Raw genomic sequence first — 18,013 nt, 5'->3', positions numbered from 1 at the left:
AACTTGATGCAAAGAAAAAGGCAGGACTTTTTTCTCGGATGTCGGTGTCTGACCTTTTCACAGGAAGGTGGGAAAAGGCAGAAGCGTTTAAGCAGACTGCTGTCTGGAAAGGTGCAACCATTCTGTCGTTTGAGCTGATGGTTATGGCGGTACTGACACACGCACCAGCATCGAGGAAACCACGTGGTCGATAAAAACAACAGTCCAAAAGGTTCACATCAACAGAAGTTTGTATCAATACCGTGTTGCTTAGAAGGCGGAACCTTCAGCAGCTCTGTATTCCATCGCCGCCATCACAACGTAGGGGCTACGGGCTTAGACGTCCTACGTCCGGCAAAGACGTAGTCCTGTCATCTGTGCTCTGTCCAGGACACGTGACACGTGTAAGGTCTGCTGGTGGCCAGCGAGCAGCACGTGACTGTCGGTGTGTGGGCTTCAGTGACTTGTCCTCAGGTAACCGAACATTCACTACAAGGAGAGGGGACCACAAGATTCTGGCCCTAGGACATCCTCCCCTGCCCTCCACCCCACCATTACCCTTCCCTAGGGCAGTAACTCGACCTGAAGACCCACCACCCGCTCTTATCTGCCCTTGCGAGAGTAGCTTAAAGGGCCGTAACTAAGGCTAGGGTCACGTGCCTGAGTTATCCCCAGTGTCGGGTGCTGACACCCGTGTGTGTGTGTGTGTGCTTGTATCGACAGCTGCACACACACACCGACTGACAGAACCCACCTTCCATCAGCTTTGTCGCTAGCAACTGTTGAAGACAAACAACAACAACAAACCTAGTAGTCTACAACAACAATAAACAACAAATCTCGTAAAAATTACATGGTAACATTAATTACACAACTAAAGTCAGAAACTCAAATAACAAAACACTTGTGTTTACAGCCTCTTTTTTTTCTGTTCCCAGAGAAGAAAAGACTAACATGATGTAGACTATCATGGATGTACAGCGTGGATGTAGACGGCGTCAGGACAAAGCTCCCCCATGTGTAGTCCCAGCTGTGACCACCAACACCCCCCTAGCACACCTCATCTCTGTATACTGACGACCTTTGACATCAGGCGATGAAAAGGATCTGTTTCCCTGCATCTCTCCAAGGAAAGACAACTCGCGTGGAGAGGACTGGCGGTCGCACCACGCAAATGTCATCAGCCCTGATGCGAGCGCCATCTGTGGGCAACAAGTAGCGTTGTCACGTGGCAGTGGCGCGTGCACAGAGTGTAGCACACTTCCTCCTTCTTGTCTTCTCAAACTGCTCCACCATCTCTCTCACTCCCCACCCCGAGTACACCTTGTGAAAGTGTGCATCGTGTAGTACAGTGGTTCTCAAAGTGTGGTCCGCGGACCACTAGGCTGACAGTCGTCAGTCAGCAAAGTGATGTTTACAGTGATGTATTCCTCACATTAAAATTTTAATTACAAATAACGAGGTATGTAGTTTTGTGTCAACTTATTACTATACTACTGTCACAAAAGAACATTTAGTTTTGAATTGTAATGAAACAAATGCAGCAATTTAAATGTGAAATTCATACTACAGAGTGATTTTAGGCCTTGGTGGTCCGCCATATTTTTTACTTAAGTAAAGTGGTCCGCGGTCCGAAATACTTTGAGAACCACTGGTGTAGTACACAGTGGTGTACGTAGAGTTGACAAGTCACTAGTACGACTGTCACTGTCACTGTCACTGTCACTATGACCCTACACACACAGAGAAGTAGACGGCTCAAGCAGGAAGTAGATGTCGCTGTCACGTTCTACAACTGTCTAGGCCGACGTAGCAATGACGTCATGATTTCTGATCTTGTTTCCATAGCAAATTCTGCACACCTAGGAATGACGTCGCTCGCTCCTTGTCGCTATGTGTGACGTCACGTACTATTAATGTCGTCACTAATGACGTGGGTTGAGTGCTAATAGTATAATATGACGTCATCAGTAAACAAGGTCAACAAACAAGTCTGCAGTCACGACATCATACTCATGTCGATCATGGAGAAAATAATGATTTGAAGTACTAAACACCTCAAGTAAACAAACACACAAACATTGTGACTCACGGACATTTCGTGTGACATAGGCAGTGTGCTGCTTGTCACACAGCAACGTGTTTGTCATGTTTGACATGTGGAGCGTGACGTACACAAGTCAAATGGATACAAACATGACCTGTGACACACAAACAAACATGGCCTGTGACAGACAAACATGACCTGTCACACACAGACAAACATGGCTACCCTCGTCCATCCCACAGCAACACTCCAAACGCATGTCAGCGCCAGAGGGAGACACTGTCGAGACGTGTAGCAAGTGCAAGCTGCTGCCTTTCCCACGGCGTCAGCGCGGATACCCCGCTTGCCAAAGAGATAAAGCAGCCACTTACTCATCATCATCATCCACGAGAAGGAAAAGATTGAAGAGGTTCGGTAAGCAGTGAAATGTAAAGAAGGAAGAAGAATGGAGAGGAAAGGAGAGGTTGAGGGAGAAACATGTCGGAGCAGTGAAACAGCAGAGACAGAAGGAGAGGGCGGACGGGGAAAGTAAAGAGTGGAGAAGGCAAGAAAAAAAAAAAAAAAAAAACAGAAATGGAGGAGAACGAAGTGGCGCACGACAGCAAAACAGAGCAGCAGAAAATTCCAGAATAAATGTGCCGAGTAGAGGGCGGCAGAAATATCAAGAAATGTGTGACAAAAGGGAAAGTGGTTCTGGAAAGAGAGGATGGGTGGAAGAAGTAAAGTGTGAGGAGAGGGGTAAGGGGGCTTGTAGGAAGCCAGCAGACGACAACGATGACGAGAGGGAAGGACGGTGTCGGGCCGTAGTTACGAAGCAGGGGTAAGTCATTATCCTGAGGACAAACATGAGGAAGAGTGTCGTTTCTGAAATTTAAAGCAGTCTACAGACCCCGCAGATGATGTTTGACCCCTGACCCCTACTTATACAGTGGTGGCACAGATGCCCTGGGGTCAAGAAAGGTGTCTACGGGGCGTGAGCACGAAATTGTAAGCACAAAAACAACACACCTGTCCCTAGTTCCCCACTTTGCCCCTCGCCACGTGACTTACTCTCGCGTCGTGACTACGGGCCCTGGAGAAGTGGAGGAAGCATAGCAGGAGATGAGGAACGATCAAGAATGGGGAGAAAGTGGAACAGAAACAAAAGAAAAAAGAAAACAAACAAAACACGAGCAAAAAGAGGGCGTTTGAAGGAGAGGGTGAGAAGAGAAATACAAGGGAAAGGTGAAGGTGAAATGACTGACAGCTGACATCAAAGGGCCGCCCTCCTGACGACCTGCCCCAGCACCTGGAGTGCTGCACCGCGCCCTGCACTGTGTGGGGCTCACCGTGCCAAAACAAACATGGCTTCTTAAAGTAGTTGTGCTAGAGGGGTGCAAGCTAGCAAAACACAGCGTTTGTCTGTTCGTCTGTCTGTTCACATCCAGTCTGTCGTCTCGCTTGCTGGTTGTTTCATTCACGGATTGTGGTTCACTGGGACCACGAGCTAGTAAACACCACGACACCTACCATAGTTCGCTGTATTCTGGGGACAGCGGGGTACTGAGGGTACAGTGGGTGGCAGGTGGACAGGTGCTAAAGGTGGGGAAGGGGTGAGTGAAGCATGCTGGACCTGGCTGTATCATCGCCACCTTCCCAGTGTCCATTGTTGTTTGTAAACAAGGTGCAGTCAATGTACTCAGATTGTGTCGCCTCCTACAGGTCTGTGTGGTAGTAACATAGCGTGGTGGTCACGTGGGTGGAGTAGAGTGGTTCAGTAGGAAACAGTTGAGACCGGAGAGTGTATCAGCGCCAAAAGCCAAACATGTGACTGAGGAGAACCTGGGTATTGGTGGCTCAACACTGTATCTACCTCTGTTTATTATTTTGGTCATTTTTGTGAGATTTACTGATGTCTTATCAAAATATTGGTGGTTATGTCTGATTTTATGACTGTGGAATCTTACAAACTCAGAGTCAGGTCATAGTGTGTAACCACGGCCATCATACGGGTACTAACAGTGTGTAACCACGGCCTTCTCACGGGTACTAACAGTGTGTAACCACGGCCATCATACGGGTACTAACAGTGTGTAACCACGGCCATCATACGGGTACTAACTGTGTAACCACGGCCATCATACGGGTACTAACAGTGTGTAACCACGGCCATCATACTGGTACTAACTGTGTAACCACGGCCTTCTTACCGGTACTAACAGTGTGTAACCACGGCCATCATACGGGTACTAACTGTGTAACCACGGCCATCATACGGGTACTAACTGTGTAACCACGGCCATCATACGGGTACTAACTGTGTAACCACGGCCATCATACGGGTACTAACAGTGTGTAACCACGGCCATCATACGGGTACTAACAGTGTGTAACCACGGCCATCTTACCGGTACTAACAGTGTGTAACCACGGCCATCATACAGGTACTAACTGTGTAACCACGGCCATCATACGGGTACTAACTGTGTAACCACGGCCATCATACGGGTACTAACATGTGTAACCACGGCCATCATACGGGTACTAACAGTGTGTAACCACGGCCATCTTACCGGTACTAACAGTGTGTAACCACGGCCATCATACGGGTACTAACTGTGTAACCACGGCCATCATACGGGTACTAAACTGTGTAACCACGGCCATCATACGGGTACTAACTGTGTAACCACGGCCATCATACGGGTACTAACTGTGTAACCACGGCCATCTTACCGGTACTAACAGTGTGTAACCACGGCCATCATACGGGTACTAACTGTGTAACCACGGCCATCATACGGGTACTAACTGTGTAACCACGGCCATCATACGGGTACTAACTGTGTAACCACGGCCATCATACGGGTACTAACTGTGTAACCACGGCCATCTTACCGGTACTAACAGTGTGTAACCACGGCCATCATACGGGTACTAACTGTGTAACCACGGCCATCATACGGGTACTAACTGTGTAACCACGGCCTCCTCACGACTGCTAGCTGCTTGCAAATGGCGGAGGAAGACCGTGTTGCTCTGGCGTGTCTGTAAAAACGGTTAGTTTTCAAACACCTCAACAAGCAGACTCCATCTCACGTCCATCGAGAAGAATATGGCAGGATGAAATGAATATTATACACGGAATGTGTATTTTTACACAACAAATCTGCTTGTAATACGTGTTTGTCTTTCTGTACACATTTTCAGGTTATCGCTACTTCACACATCAGCTACAGACCGGACCTTGTGTAAAAAGTCTTTTTCTCTTTAGAAAGAGAAAGGTAATTAGAAAAGAAGGATACAGAAAAAAAGGAGGAGTATGTAATTAGGCGATACCCGGCACACCCGCATGTCTTGGGTCTGTGCAAGTGGTGGAGGCAGGTCCAGGTAGCTGCCGCTAACACAACACAACATTTGTTTTGTCACAAAACACCGCAGAAATGTTTGTTTTGCTGGCAGCCACAACACCGCTTGTAGCGCCCTCTGTACGCGGGCTGCTGAAGCTTACATCCGCTCCACGCACGCACTTCCTCTCACTGCGCGCGCAGCCCACGCACAGATTTCATGCTTATTAGACAAACTTCATTAGAGGGCAAAGATCAAAGGTTGTTCATTATCCTTATCTCGTGGTATTGCAATCCAAACACAGTCTTGTGGCGGTAATTAATTACCCACAACCCCACAGGTACCTTCCTTGACTGTTGACAACTTCACAGATGTGTGACAAATGAAAGGTAAAGACACTCCAAGAACTAGTCCACCCATGTGTCACCAATGAAAGCTTATCAGTTACAATCCCATCATCCATCCACCCCACTAGGCGCCAAGCAGCATCTGACCCTCGCCACCAGTATTTTCTCTATTGCTTTCTAATTAACTTTGTTCGCCATTTGTAACTCAGTGCTCGTGTCCAGGTGATGTGAGGGAAGGGTCGTCACCAGCAGCAGTGGTTTGTTAGTCTGTCGGTGTGCCTTTCGAATAACTGCCTCCGTGCAAGCAAACACACAGACAAACACACAGACAAACACACAGACAAACACACAGACAAACACACAGACAGACACACAGACAAACACACAGACAAACACACAAACACACAGACAGACACACAGACACCCCTCAAGTCAGGTTGCGGCAGAATCAGAGATTGTTTAAATTATTTGACGGGTGCCCACCCCTTCTGTCATGTTGATGTTGCTCCCCTGGTGTGGCTTGGTGTTGTCGGTGTTGTAGCCAGGGCCGGCAGTTTGCTCCTGCAACGCGGCGAGTGCTTTCCCCTCGAGTCTTGTTGACTGAAGACGATTGCCTCAGTCAGCCTCACCTAAGGTGTGAAGACATTGATGTCTGCTGGTAGATGTCAACATGTAGTCACAGTCAACCCTCACCCACATCTTCTCTCCATTGACTCAACGCCTTCTCCCCACCACAGTGACTCCATAGACGTGTAGTCAGTAGCCCCAGGTACCAGCACTGACATGCTACGTCTGAATTGTCTCCCCTCTAGTCAGTAGCCCCATGTACCAGCACTGACATGCTACGTCTGAATTGTCTCCCCTCTAGTCAGTAGCCCCATGTACCAGCACTGACATGCTACGTCTGAATCGTCTCCCCTCTAGTCAGTAGCCCCATGTACCAGCACTGACATACTACGTCTGAATTGTCTCCCCTCTAGTCAGTAGCCCCATGTACCAGCACTGACATACTACGTCTGAATTGTCTCCCCTCTAGTCAGTAGCCCCATGTACCAGCACTGACATGCTACGTCTGAATTGTCTCCCCTCTAGTCAGTAGCCCCATGTACCAGCACTGACATGCTACGTCTGAATTGTCTCCCCTCTAGTCAGTAGCCCCATGTACCAGCACTGACATGCTACGTCTGAATTGTCTCCCCTCTAGTCAGTAGCCCCATGTACCAGCACTGACATGCTACGTCTGAATTGTCTCCCCTCCAGTCAGTAGCCCCCAGTTTCAGGCTGGCACCAGTCGTTATTCTCTCCCCTCGTCCAATCGCTCGTCAACGTCAATAACACCAGCACGGACATCACCACGGCGTGGCTGGCTACACAACCATGGAGGCACGAGGAGCCTGTCTGAGGGGCGACTAAGTCTCTACACCGGAAAAGTGAACAATGAATGAATGAAACAATGAATATAGCGTGTGTCTCCCTTCCTCTCTATCTCTCCCTTCTATCTCTCTTTCTCTCGCTAGCTTCAGTCTGTCTAAGGAGCTGCAAATGGTGTCCTTGCACAGAAGACAGTTTGCCGATGGCTGGCGGACAAAAGCGGAGGGCCGAGAGGTATATGCGGGTGGGACCAGCAGCCAGCAATTAACGGATTTGCAGGCTGTCTGTGCGTGCACGTGTCTTCACGTCGGAGTGCGCATGTGTGATTGCACGCGTGTGCGTGTGTTGGTATATGCGTGCGCATGGATAACAAGAGAAAGCGGAGAGCTGAGTGGCTGGAGAAGTGGCATCCTAACCCCGATGTTCGCTTCTTCGATACCCTTGTGGCGATTCCAGCTCCTCTCAGTGGACCCCCACCTGATAAACAGATTATGGGACGAACGTGTTTGTTGGATGACAAGCAGACAAGCGTACAGTATGTCAGAGGGGAATTTACCGACCCTCCACCGACAGCATCACACGGCAGACAACTGTGTTTGGTACCCAGCAGGCAGCACCCATGCGGCCATGCCAGACTAAGGGGGCAGGATGGTGGGTACAGCAGGGGGCAGGGAGGATGGGCTTGCAGAAATTAACACGCGGATAATTGACGGCGTGCACCGAGACCATCGTCAGGCCCCGCAATTACCACAAGTTACGGCGCTTGTCTCATCTCCCGAAGGCCTCTTTTCACAGCAGGCTCACTGCCTGCATCTCTGCCCTGACGTCACCCAACGGTCCTTGCCTGCCCTGACGTCACACCAACAGGTCCTTGCCTGCCCTGACGTCACACCAACAGGTCCTTGCCCTGCCCTGACGTCACACCAACAGGTCCTTGCCTGCCCTGACGTCACACCAACAGGTCCTTGCCTGCCCTGACGTCACACCAACAGGTCCTTGCCTGCCCTGACGTCACACCAACAGGTCCTTGCCTGCCCTGAGTCACACCAACAGGTCCTTGCCTGCCCTGACGTCACACCAACAGGTCCTTGCCTGCCCTGACGTCACACCAACAGGTCCTTGCCTGCCCTGACGTCACACCAACAGGTCCTTGCCTGCCCTGACGTCACACCAACAGGTCATGGCTTCCCCTGGCGCGCAAGCCACCACACCACGACAAGGTAAGTTGCACCAACTGGTGGTGGCGCTAACTTTACATCTAGTTTATTTCTATATTTATTCTACTTTTATTGCCACGTTTAATTCTATCTTTAGTTCTATATTAATTCTATATTAATTCTATCTTTAGTTCTATCTTTAGTTCTATCTTTAATTCTATATTAATTCTATCTATAATTCTATCTTTAATTCTATCTTTAGTTCTATATTAATTCTATCTTTAATTCTATCTTTAGTTCTATATTAATTCTATCTTTACTTCTATCTTTAATTCTATATTAATTCTATCTTTAATTCTATCTTTAGTTCTATATTAATTCTATCTTTAGTTCTATCTTTAGTTCTATCTTTAAATCTATATTAATTCTAAGTTTAATTCTATCTTTAGTTCTATATTAATTCTATCTTTAGTTCTATCTCTAGTTCTATCTTTACATCTAGTTAGGGTGCAACACTTTAGTCTGGCCTCTCCCCGCAGACCTGTTCAGCATGGTTAAGCCTGCCAAGAGCACTAGGCTAGCTCCCGCCGACATAGCTCTGTGGATCAGCAAGGCACGCAAGCCACCACACCACGACAAGGTAAGTTGCACCAACTGGTGGTGGCCCTAACTTTACATCTAGTTTATTTCTATTTAGTTCTACTTTTATTGCTACATTAAATTCTATCTAGAGTTCTATCTTTAGTTCTATCTTTAGTTATATATTAATTCTATTTTTAATTCTATCTTTAGTTCTATCTTTAGTTCTATATTAATTCTATCTTTAATTCTATCTTTAATTCTATATTAATTCTATGTTTCGTTCTATATTAATTCTATCTTTAGTTCTATATTAATTCTATCTTTACTTCTATCTTTAATTCTATATTAATTCTATCTTTAATTCTATCTTTAATTCTATATTAATTCTATCTTTATTCTATCTTTAATTCTATCTTTAATTCTATAATAATTCTATCTTTAGTTCTATATTAATTCTATCTTTAATTCTATCTTTAATTCTATATTAATTCTATCTTTAGTTCTATATTAATTCTATCTTTAATTCTATCTTTAATTCTATATTAATTCTATCTTTAATTCTATCTTTAATTCTATATTTATTCTATCTTTAGTTCTATATTAATTCTATCCTTAATTCTATCTTTAGTTCTATATTAATTCTATCTCTAATTCTATCTTTAGTTCTATATTAATTCTATCTTTAATTCTATCTTTAGTTCTATATTAGTTCTATCTTTATTTCTATCTTTAGTTCTATCTTTAATTCTATATTAATTCTAAGTTTAATTCTATCTTTAGTTCTATATTAGTTCTATCTTTATTTCTATCTTTAGTTCTATCTTTAATTCTATATTAATTCTAAGTTTAATTCTATCTTTAATTCTATATTAATTCTATCTTTAGTTCTATCTATTAATTCTATCTTTAATTCTATCTTTAGATCTATATTAACTATCTTCTTTAGTTCTATATTAATTCTATCCTTAATTCTATCTTTATCTTTAGTTCTATATTAATTCTATCTTTAATTCTATCTTAATTCTATAGTTCTATCTCTTTAGTCTATATTAATTCTATCTTTAGTTCTATCTTATTCTTAATTCTATTTTTTAGTTCTATCTTTAGTTCTATATTTCTATCTTAATACTAACATCTTTAATTCTATCTTTAATTCTATTTTATTTCTAATTCTATCTTTAATTCTATCTTTAATTTCTTATTTCTTATTAATTCTATCTTTAATTCTATCTTTAATTCTATATTTAATTCTATCTTTAATTCTATCTTTAATTCTATATTAATTCTATCTTAATTCTATCTTTAATTCTATCTTTAATTCTATCCTTAATCTATCTCTAATTCTATCTATTAGTTCTATCTTTAATTATCTAATCTCTAATTCTATTCTTATTAATTCTATTCTATCTTTATTCTATCTTTAGTTCTATATTAATTCTATAGTTTAATTCTATCTTTAATCTATTAATTCTCTATCTTTATTTTATCTATCTTTATTTCTTTAATTCTATCTTTAATTCTATCTTTAGTTCTATATTAATTCTATCTTTATTCTATCTTTAATCTATCTATATTTTCTATCTTTAATTGTCTATCTTAATTCTATCTTAGTTCTATCTTTAATTCTATTACTTTATTCTACTTTAGTTCTATTTAATTCTACTTTAATTATATTAATCTAATTCTATCTTTATTCTATATTAATCTATCTTTAATCTATTAAATTCTATCTAATTCTATCTTTAATTCTATCTTTAATTCTATATAATACTATCTTAATTCTATCTTTAGTTCTATATTAATTCTATCTATTTCTATCTTTAGTTCTATCTTTAATTCTATATTAATTCTAAGTTTAATTCTATCTTTAATTCTATATTAATTCTATCTTTATTTCTATCTTTAGTTCTATATTAATTCTATCTTTAATTCTATCTTTAGTTCTATATTAGTTCTATCTTTAGTTCTATCATTAATTCTATATTAATTCTATCTTTAGTTCTATCTTTACATCTAGTTAGGGTGCAACACTTTAGTCTGGCCTCTCCCCGCAGACCTGTCGGCATGGTTAAGCCTGCCAAGAGCACTAGGCTAGCTCCAGCCGACATAGCTCTGTGGATCAGCAAGGCACGCAAGCCACCACACCACGACAAGGTAAGTTGCACCAACTGGTGGTGGCCCTAACTTTACATCTAGTTTATTTCTATTAGTTCTACTTTTATTGCTACGTTTAATTCTATCTTAGTTCTATCTTTACTTTAGTTCTATCTTATCTATCTTTAGTTCTATTAATTCTATCCTTTAGTTCTATTCTATCTTTAGTTCTATCTTTATTCTATCCTAGTTCTATATTAATTCTCTATATTAATTCTATATTCTATTCTATCTTTAATTCTATCTTTAGTTCTATATTAATTCTATCTTTATTCTAATTAATTCTATCTTTAGTTCATTTCTATCTTTAGTTCTATATTAAATTCTATCTTATCTATATTAGTTCTATCTATATCTTTAGTTCTATCTTTAATTCTATTTATTCTATTCTTTAGTTCTATATTAATTCTATCTTAATTCTATCTTTATTCTATATTAATTCTATTTAATTCTATCTTAGTTCTATATTAATTCATCTTTAGTTCTATCTTTAATTTCTATTATTCTATCTTTATTTCTAATTTCTATCTTTAGTTCTATATTAATTCTATCTTATCTATCTTTAGTCTATAATTTTCTTTGTTCTATCTTTATTCTATATTATATTCATCTTTAAATTACTACTAAGTTTAATTAACTATCTGTTCTATATTAGTAATCTTTATTCTATCTTTACATTTAATCTATTCTATTTAATTCTAAGTTAATTTTATTTTAAGTCCAATATTAGTTCTATCTTATTCTTATAATTTTATTCGTAATAATTCTATCTTATAACTTAATTCTATCCTAATCTCTAATCTTTTCCATTCTATATTAATTCACTCTATATTAATTCTATCTTAGTCTATATTAATTCTAATAGTTCTATCTTAATTCTAAGTTTAATTCATCTTTTTAATTCTTAAGTTCTATATTAATTCTATCTTTTCTATCTTTATTTAGTCTATATAATTCTATTATCTTTATAATCTGATATTCTTTTAATTCTTTTAGTTCAAATATTCTTCTTATTCTATCTTTAGTCTATCTAGTTAATTCTATCTTTAGTTCTATATTATTCTATATTTACTTCTATTCTATCTTTATTTCTAGTATCATATCTTTACATGTATTTAGTTCTATCCTTTAATTGTATTTTATTAATTCTAAGTTTAATCTATCTTTAATGTCTACTTTAGATTCTATCTTTAGTTCTATCTATAATTCTCATATTTAATTCTATCTTTAGATCTAATTAATTCATATTCCTTATTCTTCTTTAGTTCTATATTAATTAATATCTAATAATTCTATCTTAGTTCTATCTTTAATCTATCTTATTTATATGAATTCTATCTTTATTCTATATTAATTCTATCCTTAATCGTATTTTAATATATCTAATTCTATTTTAATTCTAGCTCTTTAATTAATAGTTCTATCTTTATTTCTATCTTTAATCTTATCTATTCTACTTTAGTTCTATATTAATTCTTCTTAATCTCTATCTTTAGTTCTATATGAATTCGGTCTTTAGTTCTATTTTAATTCTATCTTAATATATATCTTTCTATAGTATCATTAATTCTATTTAGTCTCTATCCTTTAGTTCTATATTAATTCTATCTTAATTACATATCTTTAATTTAAGTTAATCTATCTTTAATTCTATATATTATTCCATCCTTTATAATTCTTCTTTAATTCTATCTTTAATTCTATCTATCTATTAAATTTTATTTCTAATCTAATTCATATCCTTAATTCTATATTAATTCTATATCTAATCTATCTAATATAATTCCAGGCTTTAGTTCTATCTTTTATTCTATTATTCTATTATATTCTATAAATTCTATCTTTAATTCTATCTTTATTTCTATATTAATCTCGGTATCTTTAATTCTATCTTAGTCTTTATAATATAATTCTATCTCTAATTCAATATCTATCTATTAATCATCTTTAGTTCTATATATTATACTTCACTCTTAGTACTTCATCTTTATAATTCAATAATCTAGTTCTATTATTAATTTTAATCAATTAATTCTATCTTTATTCTATATAATTCTATCTTAGTTCTATATTAATTCGTATCCTTAATTGTAAGCCTGCTATCTTAATTTCTATATTAATCTAACATTACATCTAGTTTTATTAGTTCTACTATCTTTCCTTCAATTAAATAGTTCATATGCTTTATTTCTATTTAATTCTTTAAATTCTATTTTAGTTCTATATCTATCTTTGTTTATATATCTATCTTTATTATCTATCTTTTAATCTATCTTAGTCTATCTTTATTTCTATCTTTAGTTCTATCTTTTAAATTCATATATTAATTCATAAGTAAAATTCTATCTTTAATTCTAATAAATTCTATTAATATCAATCTATTATTTCCTATCTTTAATTCATATTAATTCTGTCTTTAGTTCTACTTAAGTCTAATCTATTATTCTACTAATTATCTTATAATTCTATAACTTTATTCATTTCTATAAATCTATCTTAATATCACTTAGTCTATCTTTAGTTCTATATCTAATCTCCTATCCTTTGTTCTAATCTATCTATCATTAGTTCTATCTTTAATTGTATTAATTTTATATTCTATCTTATAGATTCTATCTTTAATTCTAATTAAATTTATTTCTATCTTATAAATACTTATATCAATTCATATATTAATTCTATCTTTTACGTTCATATTCTATATAAAATATCTATCTATAAGTCAATCTTGAATTCTACTATAATATCTATCTTTAATCTCTTTAAGTTAATCCTTAAGTCTCCTTATAATTAATCTTTATAATCTCAATCTTTATTTATCTTTACTTTTTAATTACATAAGTATTAATCATTCAATTATATCTTTAGTTTATTATATCATATATAATATATCTAAGATAATTCTATCTAATTTCTAATATATCTATATTAATTCTATAATCTTAGTTCTATATTAACTTCTATCATTAAGTTCTATCTATTCAATCTTATAGTTCTCAATTCTATCTATAAGTTCTATCTTTAGATTAACTATCTTAATCTATCTTTAGTTCTATCTAAATTTCTATCCTTTAATATCTTATTCTAAATATTTACATCTAGTTAGGGTGGCAAACACTTAGTCGGCCTCACCCCGCAGACCATGACTAATCAGACTTGGTAGCCTGCAAAGCACTAGCTACTCCCCGATCTAGCTCTGGGATCGCATGGCACGCAGCCACCCACACCACGACAAGTATTGCCACCAACTGGTGGTGGCCACTACTACATCTAGTTTTATTATGTATCTTATGCTACGTTTAATTCTAACATCTTTAGTTTCTATCTTTATCAATCTTAGTTATCTTTAGTTCAATTCAATTCTATCTTATAATACTTTTATTATCCTAATTCAATATCTTTAGTTCTAATAATTCATTTTAGTTCTAAATAATTCTCATCTTTTCATACCTAATTCTATTTAATTCATCTTATATTCTATCTCAAAATCTAATCTTTAATAATACTATACTTAATCTATACTTAGTTCAATAATTTCAATAATTCTATCTTATTCTCATGATCTTTAATTCTAATATCTAATCTTTAGTTTTTCTATAATTGAATTCTATGTTGTTACAATCTTTTAGTTATAATTAATTCATATCTTATAATCTATCTTAATTCTATAATTATCTTATTCTTACTATAAATCTATCTTTAGTTCTATATAATAATCTATCTTTAATGTCTATCTTAGTATAAATTATTCATCTATCTTTATTCTATCCTCATCTATCTTTAATTCATATTTAATTCTAAAGTCTTAAATTCTATCTTTAATCATAATTAATTCATTTTCATTCTCTTAATAAATTCTATCTTGAGATTCTATATTAAATTCTAATCTTTATTCATACAGTTCTATCTTATTTCTATCTTTAGTCTATCTTTAACTTCTATATATAAATTCTATAAATAATTCTATCTTTATATATCTATACGATTAAATCTATATAATTCTATATATTCTAATATTAATTCTCTTATTCATATCTTAATCTACTTTAATTTCTATCTTATTCTATATTAATTCTATCTTAAATTCTATCTAAACTCATATTAATTCACTTTATTCTATTATATCTTTATTCTTGTCATATTCAATTCATTCATATCCTTTAATTCCAATTCTATAATCTAATTCTATTCTTTATACTTATCCTTAGTTTATATTAATTCATCTTTAATTCTAATCTATATCTATATTAATTCTATCTCTTTCATCTTTGTCATATCATTAATATCTTCATTATCTAAGTTAATTCAATCTCTTAATTCTATCTATAACTTCATAAATCTAATCTTTATTTATCTTAGTTCATATATTAATTACTATCATTAATAGTATCTATCATTAGTCTATATAGTTCATACTCTATTAATTTTCATCTTTAGTAGTTCATATAATCTAATAATTCTATCATTAGTCTAATCTTATATTCTATCTTTAAATTATAATATCTAATTCTATCATTGTTCTATCTTAGTTACTTTATCTTTACAAAGCACAACAAACAAAAAAAAACATATACTCATTTAATTCATCTTTAGTCATCTTTTCTACATTAGTTCTATCCTTTTATTCTATCAAATTCCTAATATAATTTCTATCCTTTATTCTATCTTTATACATATCTTTAATGAATTCTACTTAGTTCTATCATTTAAACTTCCTATCTATTAACATAATCTAAGTAGGAGCTTAATCACTTTAGTCTGGCCACTTATATCTCCCCGCAGACCTGTTCGGCCATGTTTAAGCCTGCCAAGAGCACTAGGCTAGCTCCCGCCGACATAGCTCTGTGGATCAAGCAATAGGCACGCCAAGCCACACACACCACGACAAGGTAGTGCACCAACTGGTGGTATGCACCTATTTAGTACTTTACTACGTAATTCTAAATTCTACTTAATTCTATCTTTATTCTATCTTATTCTATATTCAATTCTACTTTAATTCTATCTTAATCATAAGAGTTCTATATTTGTCTATAATCTATCTTTAGTTCTATTAATTCTATTTTCAGATTCTATCTTTAAGTCTAAATAATTACTATTCTTATATCTAATCTATTAATTCTATCTTTAATCTATATTAATTCGAATCGATTTATTAATCTATCTGTATTCTATTATAATTCATGGTATAGTTCTATTTATATATTCATCTTAGTTTCTATATTAATTCTATCTTTAGTTCTATCTGTCAGTTCGTATATATTCTATGATATAATTCTGTAGTCTATATTCTATATTAATTTTAATCTTTAAATTTCTATCTTATATCTAATATTAATTCTATGCGAGATCATATTTAGTCTAATATATATCCAATTATTTCATCTTTAAGTTCATCTTTATATATAATAATTGCAATAAGTTTAATTCTATCTTTAATTCTCTATTCAGTCTATACATCATATCTTCAATCTTTATTCTATAACTCTCTTCTTAAAGTTAATAATTCATATCTAATTCTAATCGTTTAATCTCTATATATTCTATATAATTCTATCTTTATTCTAAATTATCTCTATCTTTAAATTCTCATCTTAGTTCTATATAATACTTATATCTCTAATTCTATACTTCAAAGTCTATTAGTGAATTCTACTTTAATTCATCTTTTAGACTTCTATTATTCATTCTATAGTTACTTACTTCATCTTTAGTCCTATATTAATTCTATATCTCCATAAATGTCTATTCTTTAATTCTATATAATCTATTTAACTACTTTAGTTTCGTAATAACCTTCATCTTTAAATTCTAGCGTTTCTATATTAATTCTATCTTTATTTCACTTTAGTTCTATATTAATTCATTTATCATTTAATCTACAGTTATAATTCATCTTAATTCTTATTTATTTCAATATATTCTTATCTTGATTTCTTCTTTATATCTATATTTAATATCGCTTATCTCTTAGTTCTTATCTTTAGTTCTATCTTTAGATCGACTTATTTTCTATCTTAGTTCTATCTTTAATTCGTAATAGTATTAGATTCTATCTTTTTCTACTTTGAGAGTTACTCTTAATTCATATTTATCCGCTCATATTATTTACTGTCCTTATTATCATATATCTTTACTTCTACTTTGATCTATCTTTATTAAAAGAATTCTATATCTTTAAATCTATTTATAGTGTTATGCTGTGAATTCTATCTTTAGAGTGTCTATATTAAACATATTCTTAAATTCTTATACTTTAGTTCGTAATTCATTCTATCTATTCATCTTTAATTCATATATTAATTCATATCTAATATTTCTATCTTTAGTTCTATATTAATTCTATACTTTAATTCTATCTATAGTATTACCGTCGCTCCTTACTGTCATAGGCGACTCTTAGCATTATGTCGATGCTGGCTTCGTCTCTGCCGATCGGTTAAGCCTGCGCGACCACGAGGCTAGCTCCCTCCCGAGCCTGTAGTGGCACGACTAGCTAACGGCTCAAACCACGCGACACTCGACTAATAAGTCAGTGCACCAAACGAGAGCTTCCTCCTTAACTTTTACATTAGTTTAACTTTTCTCAATTAGTTCTCTTATGTATCTACGTTTAATTCTTCATTCTTTAGTTCTATCTTTAATTCTCTTTTAGTTCTTCATCGTAGTTCTATAATTAATTCATTATCTTTATTCTTTAATCTATTCTTTATATTCTCTCTAAATAAATTTATATCGTATTCATGATCAGAATTCTATCTTAATTCATATACTGTTATATTCTTATATAATTCTATGTTGTATTCATCATTAATTCTCTTACTATATAATTCATTTCTATTAGTTCTATATCTAATTCTGTATTATCTATATTTAATCTATCTTTTAGGTTAATTAATTTTCTATCTTTATCGATATTAATTTCAGTTTAAGTTCTATTTAATCAATATAATAAGTTCTTATCTCAACTCCTCCTATCTTTCCAATTCTAAATTAATCTCTATCTTTAATCTCACTCTTAGTTACCCACCTATCATTTAATTATCTCT

The sequence above is a fragment of the Pomacea canaliculata genome, linkage group LG8, assembly GCF_003073045.1.
Source record: "Pomacea canaliculata isolate SZHN2017 linkage group LG8, ASM307304v1, whole genome shotgun sequence".
Taxonomy (NCBI): domain Eukaryota; kingdom Metazoa; phylum Mollusca; class Gastropoda; order Architaenioglossa; family Ampullariidae; genus Pomacea; species Pomacea canaliculata.
The sequence above is the reverse complement of the archived record's forward strand: the minus strand, read 5'-3'. Positions refer to the sequence as shown.